The sequence below is a fragment of the Dama dama genome, chromosome 8 (genome assembly GCF_033118175.1).
Source record: "Dama dama isolate Ldn47 chromosome 8, ASM3311817v1, whole genome shotgun sequence".
In the NCBI taxonomy this organism is placed as follows: domain Eukaryota; kingdom Metazoa; phylum Chordata; class Mammalia; order Artiodactyla; family Cervidae; genus Dama; species Dama dama.
The window spans coordinates 32,332,575-32,355,751 of NC_083688.1; the positions used below are offsets into that span (position 1 = coordinate 32,332,575).

The following is a 23,177-nucleotide window of genomic DNA, read 5'->3' on the forward strand; positions in this document are numbered from 1 at the left end:
ATAGTTACCCTGATACCCAAACCAGGAAAATACACTACAAAAAAAGAAAAAGAAAATTACAGGCTAATATCTTTTATCAATATAGATGTAAAAATCCTCAACAAAATATTAGCAAACCAAATTCAACATATAAAAAGGATCACATTCCATGATCTAGTTGGATTTATTCCAGGGCCACAAGGATAGTTCAGTATTTGTAAATCAATCATTGTGATAACAGCACATTAACAAAAAGGATAAAAATTGCATGACTTTGTCAATAGATGCAGAAAAAGCACTTGAAAAAAGTCAACTGCCATTCATGATAAAACACTCAAAATGGGTATAGAGGGAACATATATCAACCTAACAAGGCCATTTATGACAAATCCATAGCTAACATCACACTCAATGGTGAGAATTTGAAAGCTCTTCTAAATTCAGAAATAGGACAAGGATCCCCACTCTTGCCACTTTTAACATATTAACATAGTTTTGGAAGTCCTAGTCATGGCAATTAGACAACAAATAAAAGGCATCCAAGACTGGAAGGGAAGAAATATAACTTTTAATATTAGCAGGTTACATGATATTTTATATTGAAAATCCAAAACTGTCTATTCAGGAACTATGAAAGCTGATAAAATGAATTTAGTAAAGTTATAGTGTACAAAGTTAATTTATAGAAATCTGCTGCTTTTCTATAATAAACTATCAGAGAAAGTAAAAAAAAAAAAAAAGCCATTTAAAATTCTATCAAAAACAGGAATAAACTTAATGAAGGAGGTGAATAACTATACTCTAAAAAAATGATAGACATTGATGACAGAAATTAAAGATGATACAAAACAATGTAAAATGCCCCATGCTCTTGAACTGAAAGAATTAACATTAAAATTTCCATATTAGCCAAAGCAGTCTACAGATTTAACACAGTCCCTGTAAAAATACCCAAGAATTTTTCACAGAACTAGAACAAATAATCCCAAAGTCTGTACAGAACCACAAAAGACTCCAAACTGCCAAAGTAATCTTGAAAAAAAAAAAAACCTCTCACACTTCATATTATACTATAAAGCTACAGAAATCAAAACAGCATGGTATTGGCATATTAACAGTATACCAAAATGAAACAACCAGTCAAAAAAAAAAAATGCTCAGAAGACCTGAATAGACATTTTTCCAAAGAAAATATACTGATGGCTAACAGGTACATGAAAAGACGCTCAACATCAATAATTATTAAAGAAATACAAACAAAAACAACAAACGTTGATGATGATATGGAGAAAAAGGAACCTTTGTACACTGTAGGTAGGAATGTAAATTGGCACAGCCACTATGGAAAACAATAAGGAGATTCCTCAGAAAACTAAAATTAGAACTATCATATGATTCAGCAATTCCACTCCTGGGTATGTATAGGGAACAACAACAACAAAAAAAACACACACACCAAAAACCTAAAACTGATATATGCACTCCAATATTCACAGTAGCATTACTTACAATAGCCAAGATATGGAAGCAACCTCAAGCAAATAAATGAATGGATAAATTAGATATGAAATACTTCTATATACTTAGACACATATGTGCATACATGTGTATACATATATGTTTATACACTTGGGGGTCCAAAGGACTGGGATCCAAAGCTATCAGGGAAGCTCCCATATTCATGTATATATACAGGGGGGCTTCCCTGGTGGCTCAGATGATAAAGAATCTGCCTGCCAAGCAGGAGACCTGGCTTTGATCCCTGTGTCAGGAAGATTTCCTGGAGAAGGGAATGGCTACCCACTGCAGTATTTTTGCCTGGAGAATTCCATGAACTGGGGAGCCCAATGGGCTACAGTCTATGAGGTTGCAAACAGTCAGACACAACTGAGCGACTACACTTCTCACTTTCATATGTGAATATTACTCAGCCATATGAGAGAATTAAATTTTTCCATTTGCAGCAATGTGGATGGACTTAGAAGGTATTGTGCACAGTGAAATAAGACAGAGAAAGAAAAATTCTACATGATATCACTTATATGTGCAATCTAAAAAAATTTAAACGAATATACATAGCAGAACAGAAACAGACTCAGATACAAACTATGGATTACCAGTGGGGAGAGGTAAAGTGGCAAGGCAAGGTAGGGGTAAGAGATTAAGAGATACAAACTAATATATTATGAAATAGATAAGCAACAAGGACACATTGTACAGAATAGGGAATTTTGACCATTATCTTGTACTAAGTTTTAATGCAGTATAACATGTAAAAATACTGAATCATTATGCTCTACATCTGAAACTAGTATTATAAATCAATTATACTTCAATAATGCTTATAATAATAAATTAGTGGGAAAATATGCATGTGTTTAACTGAACTGCCAAAATATGTAATTCCCAGTTTTCAGCAAGTTCAAGCAACAGAAGTGAAGTGTGGGGGTCCAAAGTGCTAACATTCAATGTGATACCTTTTAGCCAAAATATGCTTCAGGACTCTTTTATATTATCAATTACCTCTTGCTCATGCACTGATATACAACATGAAATCAGAATAAAACTGAATTGCACATAGACAAATAGCTTCTCTTTAGATTTTATAAGTGAGGTCTTACCATAGAGTCCCCAGGAACCTGCACATAGATGACATCAAATTAATTTACTGTCAGATCATTCATTTCATGATCTATAACCCACTGATGCCCTAGTATCAATCAGGCAAGTGACTCATTAACTAGATGGGCCTTTTTCAAAGTCTCCTGCAGGCCAACAGATTCCAGACTTTTCAATCAGGAAGTAGAAAACAATTTCAGAATGAACATTAAAAAAGAAAAAAGAAAGGAAGAAGTCTACACTATATTTTACCTTTTTACTCTCAACTCAAGGAAATGCAGCTTCTCCTAGTAGCAGATCTTTGAAAGTCTCATGACTCATGAGATAATGTAAAGAAAAAAGAATTTGAAATCTAGATTCTGTACCTTTTATATAACTTCACATAGTTCACAATTTGGACTGAACTTTTAAGAATATATGATGGTTATGGGACTGCTTGAACAATTAGAATGGTTATAATATCTTATTATTTTAGTCCAACTACAGGCTTGAGTGAATACATTCAAAATTACTGATTGAACATCTACAATGTACCTGACGCCTGACAGTAATGACACGGCTGGACCATAAAATTTCATCTCATTGATCCTCACAATTCTGGAAGAAAATACAATTTTTATCCCTGGGAGCTAAGGCACAGAAAGGTTAAATAACTTGGCCAAGGTCTGGCCCAAGTCTCACAGTCCCTGGATGGTAGAACCACAATTCAAGCCCATATCCATCTTCCAACAGAAATTATACGCCTAACTTTTTTCTTACTGTTGCCTCTTTCCATCATGTTATTGAAAAAACTAGTCATTTAGCTGAAATGATTAGAGGCACTAATCATTTCAACTAAACAGTTTGATGGTTGATTGCAACAAACATTTTATAATTCTTTAACTTTGTGGAAACTGGATGTCAAAAACTTAATTTCAAAAATGCTAATCTTAAAAAAAATGTTAATCTTATTTCAGAGAAAGCAATTCATAATCTTATTGCTATTCAATATTCAATATTTCCACATAACACTTTGTCTTCTGTGGACAATTACAATGGCTTGACAATTATAATTATATAGCCAAATGTTATTTCTTAGTACACCAACACTAGTATCTGGAAACAATACGATATTTGGTATTTTTTATCATACTGGGGTGAGAAAACCTCGCAAGTTACTTCACCACTTTGGACCTCCCTTTCCTTATCTTTAAGATTAAATTTCTAATATTGTCATCCTTCAGTTACTCAGTCATTCCACATATTTTTACTTTTTTGCCTACTGTATTAGTAGTTATCCATTGCCACCATAACAAATAAGCACAAACTCAGTGACTTAAAACAAAAGAAATTGGTTCTCTCACAGTTTTGGAGGTCCAGTGTCTGAGAGTAGGTGTCACCAAGGTTGTTCTCCCTCCAGAGGCTCTAAAGGAGATGAATATTCTTAGCCTCTTCCTTTGTTGGTGGCTGTCCAACCTCTGCTTTCATCTTCATGTTGCTTCTGCCTCTGTGTTTGTGTTGGAGTCTCTTCTCTCCTTTATAAAGGCTCTTGTTATTGGATTTAGGGTTCACCTGTGTACAAAGGTCCATCTAGTCAAGGCTATGGTTTTTCCAGTGGTCATGTATGGATGTGAGAGTTGGATTACAATGAAAGCTGAGTGCCAAAGAATTGATGCTTTTGAACTGTGGTGTTGCAGAAGACTGTTGAGAGTCCCTTGGACTTCGAGGAGATCCAACCAGTCCATCCTAAAGGAAATCAGTCCTGTATATTCACTGGAAGGACTGATGTTGAAGCTGAAACTCCGATACTTTGGCCGCCTGATATGAAGAGCTGACTCATTTGAAAAGACCCTGGTGCTGGGAAAGACTGAAGGTGCGAGGGAAAAGGGGACGACAGAGGATGAGATGGTTGGATGGCATCACTGACTCAGTGGACATGAGTTTTAGTAGACTCTGGGAGTTAGTGATGGACAGGGAAGCCTGGCGTGCTGCAGTCCATGGGGTTGCAAAGAGTCAGACATGACTGACTGAACTGACTGAACTGAATTGTGTAATCCAGGATTTTCTCATCTTCAGGTTCTTAGCTTAATTACATACACAGAGACCTTTTTTCCAAATAAGGTCACACTCACGGGTTCTAGATGTTTACATATCTTTTGAGCGGAGGTCATTGTTCAACCCACTGCACCTAACAGGTGCCAGGCATTAGATTTGGATGCTGGGACTATTTTGGGGAAAGGGGCATAATCCTCAAACTTATGGAGGGCATCTTAATTGCTGCAAGAACTTTGGAAATTATAAAATCCCATAAGTAGAAGCTATTATTATGTCTTAAAAAATAATAACTCCATTTCTCTTCCTGTTTTTTTTTCCTCAGTCTGCTAATAATAGAAAAATTACTGTACTTCACATCAATGCTATTCTTCATTTGTGACCAGAACACTTGTCAAAAGAAGCTGACCAATAATAAGAATAGTCTGAAGAAAGCATCAATCAGAAAAACATGTTGATGAGGGCATTTTCCAAGTAGAACAGCAGCAATAATACTTAATGTGTCATGATTTGATCTGAGGGCAAAATAACTTGTAAATGATTACGTTTGATTAAGAGATTAACATCCCCCCAAATGATTCCTTGATAACATCATCATTGCAGATTAATTTCTTTTCATCTTTAAGGATTTTCATCATAATACACTCCTCTACCTTAAAAGTTCTAAAAAGGATAACACTTTACAGGTTATCTACTATCACTAGGGAGGAAATAGTTTTGTTCTATGATACTCAAAGTGTGGGCCACAGATCAGCAAAATCAGTATCACATGGTAGCTTGTTAGAAATAATCTTAGGGTGAGGGTGCTTCCCTGGTGACTAAGTGGTAAAGAATCCGCCTGCCAATGCAGGAGACACAGGTTCAATCCCTGGGTCAGAAAGATTCCCTGGAGAGGGAAATCCTCCAGTATTCTTGTCTGGGAAATCCCATGGACAGAAGGGCTTGGCGGGCTACAGTCCACGGGGTCGCAAAGAGTCGGACACAACTTAGTGACTACACAACCCAGTCTGAGCTACCAAGCCAGTATGTATGTTTTAACAAGATCCCTAATAACCAGAAGGCACATTACATTTGAAATGTTAATTACATCCTTTCCAACTAGTACAACATGTTGAAACAAGGCTTTTGATGTAGTACTTCTCAAAAGGTAGACTGCAGGCTTTTGTTCATTTATTTCGAAGGTAACCAGTATGTGCCAAAATGAGGAAAATTTGTTTATTTAATGGGTTCTGTGAAATTATACTTATTCAGTTTAAAGAAATGTCCTTTTTACTGAGATTGAGTTTCCTACTACTTCTGCATTTTTTTGTTTTTTTAAATGATGATAATATAAAAGATGGTCATGTGCTGCATCCGTGCATGTGGATGCATAAATGTTTAGCCCTTTATTTTCAAAATGAATTTAACAAATATCCACAGCATTTTTCCCTTTAAATCACTGACCTATACAATTCAAAAGTGGTGTGGATAGAAGATAAGCCACTGAATGGAAGGGTGGAGTTGAAGAAAGAAAGGAGGGGGGTGGGTGAACATCAAAGAGGTATTCTTCTTTATATTTTTCCTTAACATTTTCTTTAATTTGTTTTCCCCTTAGGGTGGACCTCTTTGGGGAGACCACACAGACAAGACTTGACAAGTTACCATAATGCCACTCAGCTTGGGAGTACTGTCTGAGAAGCCTTTCTTCATCCTAGAAAAGTTCATCATATATAGCTCACCCCATGTGCTACTGAAAACATCATTTGAAGTAGTAGACTGCAGTGTAGAAAGTATTCTTAAGTTCTAGAATCTTCCCAACGGGGAACTCTTCTATATGGATATCCACCAAATATTCCCTTTCTCTTCTTTGAAAATAGACATTCATGTTCAAACCTTACCCTTTGCTTCAGAGATGGTTCCATTTCAGTTAACCTGAACTGCTAATTAAAATATTAAAACTTTGAAAGCTATTCAAGTATACACTATTTCTTTAAAAGAAATATTAAGAGGGGAGAGAAAGGTGACAAGGTCTTTGAAAATGAATATCATAACATTTGTGGATTCTGTGAATAAACTAGTGACATTTAAGATCACTAAATTAACATTTTAATTTTTCTGAACCAACTCAGCGATTCAAAAGGCAAAGTCTTAAGCTATTTTCCTCTTCCCACAGAACCTATTGTTTCTGATGTAAATGCATACTGTGCATTCATTAATTAAAGGTTATGCTATAAAGGATTCTTTTCTAATTTACCAAAGATCAGACTTTTAAATCATTAGGAAAAGCAAGATATTTAGTAAACTAAAAAATGCTTATAGATCAAAGGTGCCCAAAAGTCAACTTTAAAATTTGTTCCTACACAGTTTTCTCAGAAATAGTTAATGTCCCTTACCTTTCTCATAATTGGAAATAAAACACAAACATAGGTGTAAATAAATATTTGATCTTTCCTAGCACTTGCATCTTATAATTAATAGTGTGATGGGATTTTAAATGTTAAGGAAATAATAATTTGCCATCAACAAGGGTGGGAGAATTTTGTTTATTAGTTTCGTGTGATTCAATTTGTGAAAATGTGCTTCATTGATCTTTGCAAAAGAACTTTAATTGGAAATGAATATCACAATCTATTTGCCACACCAATAAGCCCAAGTTGCTGCAGTTCATTAAGTACCACACCTGCTATTTAACTTTCCACAGGGAAAAAAAGTCCTTGATTTAGTACACCTAAGGATGGCCAGGTGGAAACTCAAAAAACAATTTGAATTAAGTATTTCTTTTACTCATCCAAGCTGTTAAAATATACACCGAATTGTTACTTGAGATAAGTATGCCCTAATATTTGATCGGCATATTACTTTTTCCTTTTATATAGACATAAATTATTTTCTTAATACAGAAGTAATCCATTTAAATAGTATTCTTTAAAAATATCGCAAATAAATGAGGAAAGAGTCTTTTTTTTTTTTTTTTTTTAATACCAGTGCACACAGGGGTTGCCAGATCACTTTTACAAGCAATCTGAAGCTCAGTGGGGTAGGGAGAGGAGAAAGAACAGGCACTTTATGTTAGGATGAAAACCATAGGACACATACCAAATAAACAATATCAACAGCCACCCTCGACAGGACAGATACACTCAACAAATAAGAATCAGTGGTGGAGAACAAGCAACAAAGCAACCAGTAAATTCCTTCAGATGAAAGAGCTAAAAATAATGGACTAGGCGCCTATGAAAGACTTTGCAGCTTTTAGTTATTTGGAAAATGAATTCTTACATCAGTCAATAACTGGACTTTTGGGAACCCTCTGTGCTTAAGCTTGAAATGTGATTGATCCATGTGGGGACCAAGCCCATGGCTCTAGTTTTGTTTCAATCATCACCTTCATGAAGCAGTTAGGCTGCAGGCTGTGGATTCATATTGTGATTGTGAGCCCAATAAAGTCATGGTAATGCCAGGCTAATTAGCAACCTCCTTCTCCCCTGGAGAAGAAACTCTCACTGTGCAATTTCAAGTTTTACAAACAAGTGGATAACAATTTTCTGATGGTAGGTGGAGTGAGAGGGTTAACATCTGAACTATATTTTAAACATATTCAAAATGCTTACTAATATTTACAATTTAAACATTTTAAAGACATGTTCCTCTATTAAAAATACATATTTTGAATATATATTCAAAATATAACTTCTATATTCAAATATATATTCAAAATACAACTTCTATAAAACTATGGGAAAATGTAATTTATTTTTTATAAAATGTACTTCATTATCAATGTTTCTGTGATGCATTTTTCCATCAGCTGAGGTATGTCTGTATACAAATTAGAAACAGAATATTTAGATTTTCTCTATCCCAGCTAACCAAGGCAATTTTGTCTCTTTAAAAAAGTTAACTAGTTTATTCAACAAACATGGGTACCATTTTTGCTTGAGACTTCAAGATGAAGAAGTAGGGATGGGGGACATATAGTAAATTACATGTGATTAATATTTGGGATGATTTAAAAAAAATATGACACTTAGTTTTCCCCTCAACCAGACCAATGGTATCAAAATTTGGGGAACAAATGTCAGTATATTTGGATTTCTTGAAAAATGCCTTATGTGATTCTAATGTGCAGCCAGGGTACATAATCATGGAAGTGTTTTAGAAAGAGACCCAAACCAAATAATTATAAAGCAATGTGGTAACAGCACTGAAAGAAATATATCCAAGACAGAAAAAAGCACGGAAGAGAACCTACAAAGACAGTTCTCTGATTAACTTGGAACAGCTCAGCTTGGAAGAGGGATGCAGGAGGTTGTTCTTATTTAACATAACTCCTATATAGTCATTTCAAGAGAAAAAGTGTTACTTTGGAAACTTAAAGGCCAGCAGTACACTAGGAAGGTTGAAATAACAATAATATGTACACAAAATGTTATAGCAGCACAGAAAATCACTACTAATCTAGGTTCTATGACCATAGAAGCCTTTCTCAAGGAAACACAAGTTTAATCTTAAGCTTAAACCTTTACCTGTCAATCAATTTGAAAACTATCTCAAATTTTCTTATCAATGAAATATTACACAAATACAAGACAGCTTATTTGTAGCATTTAACTTCCAATGATATTCAAGTTTAATAAGAAAACAATTATATTTCAATAAAGAAAATTATGTCCCAGATTCATTATTGGAATCTATGTTAGTATTTATGTGCATCAAAAAAGTAGTTTAAAATAATTAGAATAAATGTTACAATTCATGACATTTACATTTTTGGCTTAGTTGCTCCTCAGCACACGGGATCTTCCTGGATCAGGGATCAAACCTTTGTCACCCGAGAATTCTTTACCAGTGAGCCACCACGGATGTCCCAAGCCTATTTTTTATTAAGGCGTTCTAGTAATTCTTTCTCTGAAAGCCATTATCTTGTTCTTTCTTTTTTTTTTTTTCTGGTAAGGAAATACTGAAATACAAACTAAATGCAGTACTATCTACTGTATATTAATACTTTTCATTATATTCAATCTGCAGGCAATATATTTATTTATTAACAAACCAACAGGCTGATGTGATTTTTAAAGAGGTTTTGGGACTTTCAAACAAACATAAGCTTTTCAATCAACACACTTAAAATTACTTTTCTTAATTAATGCATGAACTAATTTAACAATTTTTATTGAGAAATTGCTAAGTACCAGAATTTCTACTCTGAGTTTGGGAGAGTGTGGTTAAGAAGAAAGGACTGCAGGCAAATACACAATCAGACAGCATCATGTGTGCTATGTGAAGATAGCATCATTCGTGTTATGTGTGCTACCCCCCCGGCACACCATCTTCACATAAGGGCCCTTTTCTATTCCCACTACGCACTATGTGGGGATAGGTAGGGGCCCTTAACCCAGATGGGAGGATTCTAGGTTTTCTGGAAAGAAGACTAAGCTGAAATCTTAAGAATGAACAGGACTGGACCAGATAAAGGTAGGAGTGAAATAAAAATTTTCAGGCAAAGAACCCAAAAGGAAGAGAATGGCAATGAAAAATTAGAAGGATTTAGTCAGATTTTGTCAGATTGTGTCAAGACAGAGGGGTTTAGGGGGGTGAAACATCAAGAGGTAAGACTGGAGAGTTTGGCAGGGGGTAGATAACATGGATTGAAGGCAAAAAGGAGAAGGGGGCTGCAGAGGATGAGATGGTTAGATGGCATTACTGACTCAATGGACATGAATTTGAGCAAACTCTGGGAGATAATGGAGGATAGAGGAGCCTGGCATGTTGCAGTCCATGGGGTTGCAAAGAGTCCAACATAACTTAGCCAATGAACAACAACAAAGATCACAAGCGGTCCTGAAAGCAATGTTAAATATTGGCAGACTAATGAAATATATGAACCAGCTTTACCCAGGCTTGCATTTTGTGTATAATTTCATGGCACTGGACAAACATCTTCAGCAATATGGCACTGGAAGAATATTTTATGTTCTCAGTAAAGATATCTTTTAAAAAAGTATATCCTGAAAAATGTTTTACAAAATTGTTTCACTGTTAATTAACCATTATTATATAATAGTGGAAGATTTGTTTGTCCCCTGGAGAAGGGAAAGGCTACCCACTTCAGTACTCTGGCCTGGAGAATTCCATGAACTGTATGGTCCATGGGATCACAAAGGGTTGGACACGACTGAATGACTTTCACATAGTCTTAACCATATTAGTCTCTGTGATAGCCTCATTTCACTCTTTCACCACTCTTTAAACACATCCTCTGGTTTTCTCAGTTCATTAATATAGAATCCATATATCTTATGCATATTTAAATAAAATATATTTTAATGTAAATATTCTATATTCTAATAAATTAATTGGAATATATTTAAATACATAAATATATAATATTTTAATAATTTAGCCTAACATTAAAGAACTCTTTAGAATCTAAATTCAACTCCACCTTTAAGATCTTTTCTCTACTGTGAAACATTAAGTGGGAGGAGAAAGGGAAGGGTTTGCACATCCTGAATAAATTCTCAAAACTGGCAATGTTTCATAAGTGTATTAAGGTAGTAAGTCCATTGAAATATTCCTAACAACACAATGAGAGTGCTCTATAAGACGCAAGGTAGAAAGGAAGATAAGAAGAAAGCCGAAGGAGAGTGATACCCTTTCACCAGCTCATAATTTATCTAGCTCCTCACCCCAGATTTTCCTCCCCATCACCTTAGGTTCTGGAAACACCTACATACCAGGAACTCCCTGCCTAGAGTTGAGCCTACTCAGTGAGCTTTGAAGATAAGAAGCCTGTTTTCCTGCCCCACTTGCAGACTTTAAAACACCATCCTGCTACATGAGGTCTGGGCTGAATTCTGAGTGGTTGTGGAGGCTTATTGTTTAGAGTCCACACCCTGATCATGTGCAATTTCTGGGATAGTCAATAAGACTATGAGGGAGTGGGGACAGGGAAGTGAATCAAATCTACTGTTATTGCTTAGTTTAAAAGTCTTGTTCTCTAACATTTGCTGGGTTTCCTGTTTCTCTGAATAGAATAATGATTCCTCCAAGTATGACTGATCAGTCATAACTGGCACAGTGGCAGACGCCCAGGTGTCATATTATTGCACACAGCAGGTGTTTCTAGATTTGTGACAAGTGCCAGTATCCTGTCAGAGGCTGATGAATCCTGGGTTCTGATCATTTCTTACACCTCAAATATCTTCTTAAAAAAACACATGCTTAGTACAATAATTAAGAAATATACTCAAATTATATTAATCCCATCCTCCCTCAAGTACTTCTTAATTCTTTTTGTTCCTGCAGAACTCTGATTTTGTTCAGGTATCCGGAGGGTTTGTACTTCAGGGGAAATGAAGGTTGTCTGTGTTGTGTTGGTTGCCAAGTCATGTTGGACTCTTTGTGACCCCATGGACTGTAGCCTTCCAGGCTCCTCTGTCCATGGGATTCTCCAGGCAAGAATACTGGAGAGGGTAGCTATTCCCTTCTCCAGAGGATCTTCCCAACCCAGGGATTGAACCTGTGTCTCTTGCACTGCAGGCTGATTCTTTTCCATCTGAGCCACCACGGAAGCCCAAGGGAGGTTACTCTTAAGACAATTATTGTAATTCCAGTTTCTAGACAGTGATTGGTTTACACAAGGGCATGTTATGTAATTCTGACCAATGAGATATAAGGGGAAATCCTACTGGGGAGAGTGAGTGGAAAAGTTTTCCTCTACTCTGGAAAGCACACAGGTAGAGATTAGTCACTTTTTTTTCTCTCTTATGGCTGCACATAGAATCTTGTCAGTAAAATCACAAAGAGGTGAATCTGGACATTTGAAACTGATGAATTAACTAACTCTGGAGCTTCCCTAACTCTGATGTCCTTGTTTTGTGAATTAATAAACCCCTTAATGTTTACATTGGGCTTCCCTTGTGATTCAGCTGCTAAAGAATCCACCTGCAATGCGGGAGACCTGGGTTCAGTCCCTGGGTTAGGAAGATTCCCCTGGAGAAGCGAAAGGCTACCCACTCCAGTATTCTGGCCTGGAGAATTCCATGTACTGTATAGTCCATGGGGTCTCAAAGAGTCAGACACAACTGAGTGGCTTTCACTTTCACTATTGTTTACATCATTTTTAAAGTAACCACTGGAATGCCTGCAGTCTAAAACATCAAAACTATTCTAGGATGTTATGAATGTGGCTTTGGGAATCCTGTCTTACAGTGACTAACAGGAACCTCTCAAACGGGAGAAGGAGTCAAGGGCTGTGCTCATGTCATTTGGCAGACCTGCTGTTCAGTTCACACTATCATGGTTACATTTCTGGACCTGGATCATCTTTGATATTATAACATAGCCTGCTTTCAATGGAGCATGTGCCCAAATTGCTTTTCATGTTAATGTTAACGGTTTGTACTTTGTGGCATGTGTAAAATGAAGTGGAAAGAACACTGGGCTGGACATAATATTTTGATTCTTGTACTTATGTTGATACAATTTTATGACCTTGGTCAGGAAAATGAAATACTTTGGGATGTGGTTTTCTCAACTGCTAAATAAGCTTAGATTATATCTTGCGAGGTTCTGACTAATTTTATAGAGTGCAAAACATACCCACAATTTGCCTCCAGGAATCATGAACAGGCACTACAACCTGGGGTTTTTCTAACAATGAGATGGAGTTTATATACTTACTACTTTTTGTGTTTCATCATCTATCCATGCCCATTGCATAAAGTTCCATTAATAATCCAGCAATGAGAGCTATCTCATTAACTGATTTGGATCCCAGTGCTGTCTGCACAGGGTTTTTGCAAAATCAGGCCTATGGAACCTTTGGTGACTTGCTGGATACAGCAGATGTTAAGTGTAGAGGCAGGAACAATGTGGATTGCCAAGATGTGGGCAGATATCAGCTACTTCAGAAGGCGCGTATGATATGAAGATTATATTACACAACACTGATAGAATCTCAAGACAAAATATCCAAACTGAAAAATGAAAGAAAACCATGTTGATGTATTTATTTAAGATTGAGGATGCAGAAATCTTGTTTAGAATTACAGAAGTTAGCTAGGAAACACCTTATTAACAACAACAACAAACATTCAAGTCTCAGGGCCTACAAAGGTAGCGGGAGAGGAGATTTCTTCATAGTTACTGCATCAGCTTTCCTTGTAAAAGAACCTCAAATAAGGAGCTCATAACAAAGCAGGCAAGAACTGTCACTGAACAGTGGTGTGAAAAGCAAGGGGCTTCACCCCTAACTGAAAATTAAGAGCCAGTCAGCTACCTCCTGGTGAGGTTAAGAGTCCCTTATTCACCAGCCCATGGATAAGCCAGAATGTCCTCCCATCTTACTCAAACAGCTTTTTTTAAAAATGTTATCACTGACACAGCTGCCTTACTTAATTGGACTGTTGCTGCATTGCATTTCTAGTGCACTGTTTTGCTTTGTTATAACTTTGCACAATAGCTTACCTACAGAGGCTCTCGTTAAGCCACTTGGTATTCATAAGCGGGATAGAAAAATCTTTTTTCTTTTTTTTAAGGAAAAGGTCACAAGGGAACATAGTCACCAAGGTGACCAAGGCTGGTATAATAAAGAAGCTGGCCACACAGAAGACTACAATCAGTACAATCACCGTTTCATTATTAGTGCTCCATGAACAACACAAGCAATAGTTAAAGCTAGAATCCTAAATGCCAAGATATTCCAATCTCCTTTCACTCGCCACTCACATTGGATTAGAAGTCAGATGTCTTACTGCCTTGAAAAGTGCATTTCCATACTAAATTAAGGCTGAACAACCAAAACCAAATGAGAGAAATATTTATGCATGATTTAGTAAAACGAGAAAACAATGTGCTCACCTCCAGCTAACCACATTGTCTCCCTAGACAAACTTCACATTCAAAATGAAATCACTCATGCTTTCCCTTCCACTTGGAGGGCAAAAAGAACCTTTTAAATTTTTAAACCGAGGCTATGACAACTGAACCAACAATAGGAAATGATAGCCTCTAAATCAGTTTAATGTGTTTAATAATAAATACCACTTCTTCATAAATTTAAAAGCAGGCTTGGTTTCCAGAAATGTTGTTAACAGGTGGGGAAAAAAAAAACATGTCAATAGGTGATACAGAGCTGTATTCTTTGGTGCCTGCACAAAAGAAGGCCATACAAGATAAGCATCGCTATGATCCTATCTCATGACTGCTCCACTCCTAACATTTTCTTCCCAATTACTGACATGTCCTTCAGTTAGCTGTTAATTCCTTTCCTGCTACTGAAAAGCAGTGTTTAAAAAAACACAGATGAAACTCAGAATGGTGACTGGGAGTGGATGGGAGCCTCCTCTCAGGCTGTTCTTTCATTAAAGTTTTGTTGCATTGTTTCAATCCTTTCTTTTTTTAAAGTGGGGTCCTAATTTAATCTGACATACGCACTTAAAAGAAGAGGAGATTAGGACAATAGCTAGTGGCAAGCTGCTACATAACACAATGGGCTCAGCTCAGTGCTCTGTGATGACCTAGAGGGATGGGATGGAGTTTGGGGGGTTGGGAGGGAGGTTTTAGAGGGAGGGGATATACTTAAAAGGTAACCCATGCATGAAGAAAGAAGAATAAATGATGAGTGTCATTAAAGCAAAAACTGAAGCTACTGTATTACCCTGATGTGTGGTGACAAAGGTTCAGTATAACAGATTTTAATTTTACTAAAAATAAAATGACATTTTAGAGAAATTTTCCCAAATAGGCAAAACACTCTCCGACATAAATCACAGCAAGATCCTCTATGACCCACCTCCCAGAATATTGGAAATAAAAGCAAAAATAAACAAATGGGACCTAATGAAACTTAAAAGCTTTTGCACTACAAAGGAAACTATAAGTAAGGTGAAAAGACAGCCCTCAGATTGGGAGAAAATAATAGCAAATGAAGAAACAGACAAAGGATTAATCTCAAAAATATATAAGCAACTCCTGAAGCTCAATTCCAGAAAAATAAATGACCCAATCAAAAAATGGGCCAAAGAACTAAACAGACATTTCTCCAAAGAAGACATACAGATGGCTAACAAACATATGAAAATATCTTAATAAATGAAATGTTAACTGAATACTTGGCAATTCCTCAGTAGATAATAACAGAAAGATCTAAGAGAAAAAAGTCTTAAAAATTAACTAAGAAGTAATTGTAAATTTGGGGGTTTCCCTGGTAGTTCAGCAGCAAAGTAACCTCCTGCAATGTAGGAAACACAGGAGATGCTGGTTCAATCCCTGGGTTGGAAAGATTCCCTGGAGAAGGAAATGGCAACTCATTTCAATATTCTTGCCTGGGAAATCACATGGACAGAGGAGACTGGCAGTCTACAGTCCAATGGGTCACAAAAGAGTTTGATGCAACTTAATCACAAAACAACAATTTTGAATCCACAAAGGTTCTTTCCAGAAAGCATACGTTATTATTATTAACTGGAATTAAAGTGTATATTGCACAATTCCCCAATATTAGTGGTGATTTTCAGTTTTCTTGAAGATGGCACTTAGGTACATAGATCATAATTTCAACTTCATTAGAGTAAATGTAAGGTTAATTCACTTGGCTTCCTAATAAACATATTTTGTTTTTTTGAAACAACTTTATAGTTTGGTCATTTTAAATTATGTAACAAGATAACTGGTAGTTTACTGGTTTTCTTTCTGTCATGATATTTTAAGAAAATAGTAAGTTTTTTGGCTTATAATAAATAAAAGAGTTGCTTGCATTTTCCCACTTCACTTTGACAGTGATAAACCTGACTTGAATGCTGTGTAAGCAGGATCTGTTCTAATAGAAATGAACTTGGGTAACCTGCCTGAAAGAACGCATAAAAAATGGAAAGACCGTACAGAAATAGGAAACTAATTATATTCCACTATATATAACTTTTTGATTAGAATAACTGAATGATAATCCTGAAAAAAAAAAACCATAAATCGTTCATATTCTAAGGATTGATTGCTGTTTAAGTCAAATAATAAAGATGCTTTGGGCTCTACATACATAAAGTGATAAAAGACCATGAGTGTGGATGATCACATTTCTCAAAATCAAACCTGTGCAGCTCAGGAGTCTAGAGCACATAGAGATAGGCCAATATATATGTTTCTGTCCGTAAGAATTGAGCATTTAGAGGAGGACTAACCTGATGTGGAATATCCTAGGTCTATACCAAACAAATATAACACCAAGAACCCCATGCAAAGGGTTCAAACTCAGGCCCAGGTACACCTTGAGAATAAGACCAAGTTCACTCGAATGGAAATTACTCTCTCCATTTGGATTCAAATTTTTAAAAGGCCATAATGAGTTACGGTTTCTGCATGAAACCAAAGTGTGCATCAGTACAGCAGGTGAATTTACTGAGTGGTATTCAAGTGCTAAAAATTACTAACTCACCCTGAGAAGGTATTTCTTTTGTTTTTAATTTGGAAGCCTCTGACACATAATTTTCAGTTTGGACTTAGAAGCTTTATCATAACTGTTAAAATATATGATTCACATCATTAAACATGATCATTTTCATTACAAAGAAAATGATTCACACACTAAAACCTGTGCAAAATATTTTTTTCTTTGAATAATTTATTAGTATGGAGACACCTGTATCCTTGAAAGTTTAAAATTCCTCATTTTAAAAATACACAGTATTAAATCTCTTCTACATAATAATAACAATAAATTTTGTTCTTTTTCTTTTTAAACTTTTAATTTTGTATCGGGATACAGCTGATTAACAATGTTGTAATAGTTACAGGTGGACAGCAAAGGGACTCAGCCATGCAATATTCATGTATCCATTCTCCCCTAAGCCCCCCTCCCATCCAGGCTGCCACATAACATTGAGCAGAGCTCCCTATGCTATACAGTAGGTCCTTGTTGGTTATCCATTTAAAATATAGCAGCGTGTATAGGCAACCATAAGTTTGTTCTCTAAGTCTGTGAGTCTCTTTCTGTTTTTCAAGTTCATTTGTGTAATTTCTCTTTACATTCCACATATAAAGGATGTAAGAAACTCCAGTGACATGCCTCCTTACACCAGTCAGAACAGCGATCATCAAAAACCCACAAAGGACGGAGATGAGGGATTCCTTCCACAGTGCCGATGGGCATGTGAATTGGTACAGCCACTACGGAAAACAGTATGGAGGCTCCTTGAAAAAACAAACTAAAAACAGAGCTACCATATAATCCTGCAGTCCCACTCCTGGGCATATATTGAGAGAAAAACATGATCCGAAAGGATACATGCACCCCAACGTTCATCACAGGACTGTTTGCAAGAGCCAAGACATGGAAGCAGCCTAAAGGACCATTAACAGAGGAATGGATAAAGAAGATGTGTTATGCGTATATATATATATATACTGTGGAATGTTACTCAGGCATTTAAAAGATAATAATGCCATTTGCAGCAACATGGATGAACCTAGAGATTGTCATACTAAAATAAATTTTATTCTAATTAAAAAAATGGGAGTATGTGAGGTTAGGTTTTATACTGTAAGTATACTATGCAGATTGAGATGTTCAGGTGGGCATTTCAACCACAAAATAGTAAGTGTATCCTTATTTCATGGAGAACATTACCTTTGAAACTACCTAATCAAAGGGAAAATTTTTAAAAGATCAACTAAAAATGACCAAGAAAATGGCCTGACAGTGTATAATTATTGGTCACCCTGGTCTAAGCTCATATACTTTGCTTTCCAGTTAAAAGGAGCTTGAGGAGGGAGAGTATTTAGAATCCTTTAAGGATTATTTAATAACATAATTACTAAATATTGAATAATAAGGTAATTTAATAAACAATCCTATAAGGACTATTCATTGCAAGTAAGATGTAAATATATATGTACTTTAATGTTACTTTTATTGACTATGCCAAAGCCTTTGACTGTGTGGATCACAATAAACTGTGGAAAATTCTGAAAGAGGTAGGACTACCAGACCACCTGACCTGCCTCTTGAGAAACCTGCATGCAGGTCAGGAAGCAACAGTTAGAACTGGACATGGAACAACAGACTGGTTCCAAATAGGAAAAGGAGTACATCAAGGCTGTTATATTGTCATCCTGCTTATTTAACTTATATGCAGAGTTCGTCATGAGAAACGCTGAGCTGAAGGAAGCACAAGCTGGAATCAAGAGTGCCGGGAGAAATATCAATAACCTTAGATATGCAGATGATACCACCCTATGGCAGAAAGTGAAGAAGAATTAAAGAGCCTCTTGATGAAAGTGAAAGAGGAGAGTGAAAAAGTTGGCTTAAAGCTCAACATTCAGAAAACTAAGATCATGGCATCTGGTCCCATCACTTCATGGCAAATAAGATGGGGAAACAGTGGAAGCAGTAGCTGACTTTATTTTTCTGGGCTCCAAAATCACTGCAGATGGTGATTGCAGTCATGAAATTAAAAGACACTTACTCCTTGGAAGGAAAGTTATGGGCAACCTAGATAGCATATTAGAAAGCAGAGACATTACTTTCCCAACAAAGGTCCATCTAGTTAAGGCTATGGTTTTTCCAGTAGTCATGTATGGATGTTAAAGTTGGACTATAAAGAAAGCTGAGTGCCGAAGAATTAATGCTTTTGAACTGTGGTGCTGGAGAAGACTCTTGAGAGTCCCTTGGACTGCAGGGAGATCCGACCAGTCCATCCTAAAGGAGATCAGTCCTGGGTGTTCATTGGAAGGACTGATGTTGAAGCTGAAACTCCAATACTTTGGCCACCTGATGCGAAGAGCTGACTCATTGGAAAAGACCCTGATGCTGGGAGGGATTGGGGGCAGGAGGAGAAGGGGATGACAGAGGATGAGATGGTTTGATGGCATCACCAACTCAATGAAAATGAGTTTGGGTGGACTCCAGGAGTTGGTAATGGACAGGGAGGCCTGGCGTACTGCGGTTCATGGGGTTGCAAAGAGTCAGACGTGACTTAGTGACTGAACTGAACTGAATGCTACTTAGAAAAAGGTATTTCACTAGAATATAGCATAAGTTTAAAAATCTTAAAAAAAAAAAAATATGCCTCATAGTTAAAGGGGTAAGCACTGGATAATAAAACACACACTGAGCAAGTAGCAACCACCCAGATTCAACGGCCATAAATGCCTACTTTCTCTCCTTAGGTGCTAACTGCATGAACTTTCAGAAACTGATAATGAAAATGGAGATTCTCATTTCAAAAAGGGAGTGAAATGGTAGACCTGAACATGAACTAACTCCTAATGCTAGATCTGGGTGCTATGTCTTTCTGCATCCACCCCACATTATAGTCGATGGGCCTGATTTCCCTAAACTCTGTGCAGACAGCACTGTGACGCTGACTGTATCAGTTCCCACACGAGGATATGGGCACAATTATTGTGCAATAAACCAAGCATTCCCCATTCTGTGAGGAAACAGAACAGTCATTAATATTGGTTATAGATTCAAGAGTCCAATATGGCTAGATTTGTAATCTGGCATTAGATAGGTACCTTGGGAGAGGCAGTAGGATCAGATATTAACATTATTATGTCTTTTTTTTTTAAATAAAATTCCTTTCTATGGGAAAGGGAGAGGTGTGTCCAGGTACAAAGGAGGCTGTTTATAGGCAAATAAGAATGGAATATACCACAGTCAAACATAGGCCTCCAATGGAGTTTATTTGACTAAATCCATGATATGCTGTTGACTCAGGCTGTCACACAGAGTCAGACATGGCTGAAGTGGCTTAGCACATACACACGCAGGCTGGGTATGATCCATGGTCAACGTTGACAGGGAGCAAGTGAGTAGGGCTGGATCATGTACTCAAGTGGAAGGTGCTCACTGCTTATCCTAGAGCTAGGTTCTCTAAGAGTTTAGCTGGCATTTCAATCAAAACACCATAAGCTAATACTCATGAAAAGTGGAATTTTTAATATCCATACATGATAATTTATCAAGCATATGACTAAAATTCCTTTCCAAAATGTAATTTTCTACTGGTGCTGATCCTTTCATTGAAATAAACTAATTTGAATGCATTTGATTATCATAGACAGAAAATCAATATTTTAAGATATTAAAACTCAAAAACCCCTACTTCCACATCAGGTAGATGAACAGATGAATGTGTTTCAGTCTTGGAAAGCCCACACCCAATTGTGGTCTGATCAAGCCCTGCTGGCAAAACATACTACTCTGAGAGGATTGATTCTTTTAAGGAGATTTAATCTCTTTGGATTCATTTAAGTGTGGAACATCACTCTTTAAAATGCGAATATAACAAATAAAATAATAAATCTGTGAACTGTGAGCATATATTTTGCTTCATGATGCTATTCCAACAATGGGATATATTAATGGAAAGAAATCGCTGATAAGTTCTTATAATAGATAAAAGATAAAAAAAAGAAAAATGTGAAAAGAATTATTTTTACTTCAGACTTTCAGTGCCTATACAGATTAGAACTCATCAGTCATTCAAAGCCAGCATTTTGATGAATATAATCAATAGGAAGTGGTTTCAAAGGAAACAGCAGAGAATGCAAGGCACTGACATCATTATTAACAAATGTTAAAAAGCAGAGACATTGCTTTGCCAACAAAAGTCTGTCAAGCTATGTTTTTTCCAGTAGTCAGGTACAGATGTCAGAGTTGGACCATAAAGAGAGATGAGAGTCCAAAGAATTGATGCTTTTGAACTGGGGTGTTGGAAAGGACTCTTCAGGATCGCTTGAACAGCAAGGAGATCAAACCAGTCAATCCTAAAGGAAATCAACCCTGAATATTCTCAGTGGATGCTGAAGCTCCAATACTTTGGCCACATAATGTGAAAAGCGGACTAATTGGAAAAGACCCTGATGTTGGGAAAGACTGAAGGCAGGAAGAGAAAGGGATGACAGGAGATGAGATGGTTGGATAGCATCACCAATTCAATGGACGTGAGTTGAATAAACTCTGGGGGATGGCGATGGATGGGGAAGCCTGGCATGCTGCAGTCCATGGGGTTGCAAAGAGTCAAACATGACCAACTGAGGAACTGAACAACAACAAATAAGAAGGAAAGACAAGTAAGACAACTAAATGTATATTTTTGTGCATGTGATCATGAGATTCAAAGAATCTTACCCCAAAGTGAATATGATATGTGACTAGAAACATCCTTTCCAAAGGACTTTATTTATCAATCACTAAGTTCATATTTCTAGTCTTAATTCAGCCAATTTAGTAACTCTTAAATAACTAGGAAACAATCTTTCAGGGTAGTTTTAATTCAGTTTAAGAGACAAGATAGGTGGCATTCAAGAAGGTGATCTACCGTTAGTCCATTATGGAGACCATTAACACTTTCATGGGTCTATCAATCATTTCTAATGATTCTAAAGCAAACTCCGGGAGATCCTGAAGGACAGGGAAGCCTGACCTACTGCAGTCCACGGAGCCGCAGAGAGTTGGATACGACTTACAAACAACAACAAAAAGCATTCAGTTGAGGAACTTTAGAGCAAGTTTTCATGATTTAAAAACTCTGATTAGTTCTTTTACAGTATTATTACATGTATTTTGGAGAAATAGATAAGCATTTATATAAGTATTTTGAGGTCCCTGGAGATTCTTTGATAAAGGATAATTTGTAATGTAGTTGGACTACATTAGAAATGCCAACAGACTCTCTTATCCAATGAAGGCCTTAATCATGTTCAACCTAATAAATATTTGGCTGGACTTTTAACTTTCTGCTTCTGTAGATCTCAGTAAGATGTTATCTAAACCACTTCAGAGATGAAAAATCTTCAGTTGCTATTTCCTTTGTGGATGAGCACTATGTCCACCTTCAAATGAATATGCACTTAAAAAAAAATTCAGCTTCCTTGAGTGAAAACTGACAAAACTGTCAATTACAAATAAAATTGGCAACTACTTTTCTACTCTGTTCCTACCAGTTGGGCTTATTTCACTTAGTATAATGCTATAAGGGTCATTTATGTTGTTGCAAATGGCAGGATTTCCTTCTTCCTTGTGATTGAATAATATTCCATTGTATATACAGAAAGCAGGGATGGCATTCTCAGTCAAGCAAATGGACCTCTTTCACGAAAACACTAGGGGATGGGCGTCCTTTTTGCCTTCTCCCTCCCTACCGAGCCCTAGGGGGAATAGTCACAATAAGTCCTTGTGAGCCAACGCTATAGTCTAGTCTTGCAGGTTTTAAGGACCCAAACTCTGCTTGCTCTCTGAGGTGGATGTTTTGGATATCCTTCCCTCAGATGTAAGTCTTAAAAGTTGTGGGGTCCAAACCTATTGCTCTACAGACAGAAGTGGGAGTTTGTGAGTTCCCTCCTGGTTGTGCCTTGCTATGTGAGGGGTGAGGTTTATGGTGAGAATGTGTTTCAGTCTTTCCCACCTTTTAGATGTGAGTGGTTTCTCATTTTCTTCCCAGGTGGCTCAGTGGTAAAGAATCTGCCTGCCAGCGCAGGGGATGCAGGAGACCTAGGTTCGATCCCTGGGTTGGGAAGATCCCCTGTAAAAGGAAATGATAACCTACTCTAGTATTCTTGCC

General features: G+C 36.8%; 1 protein-coding gene across 1 annotated transcript in view; it reads right to left on the minus strand.

The window, feature by feature from the left end:
- Positions 1-23,177, minus strand: part of SPAG16 (sperm associated antigen 16) — a 989,423-nt gene that overhangs the window by 91,937 nt on the left and 874,309 nt on the right. The gene's annotated exons all lie outside the window — the stretch shown is intronic.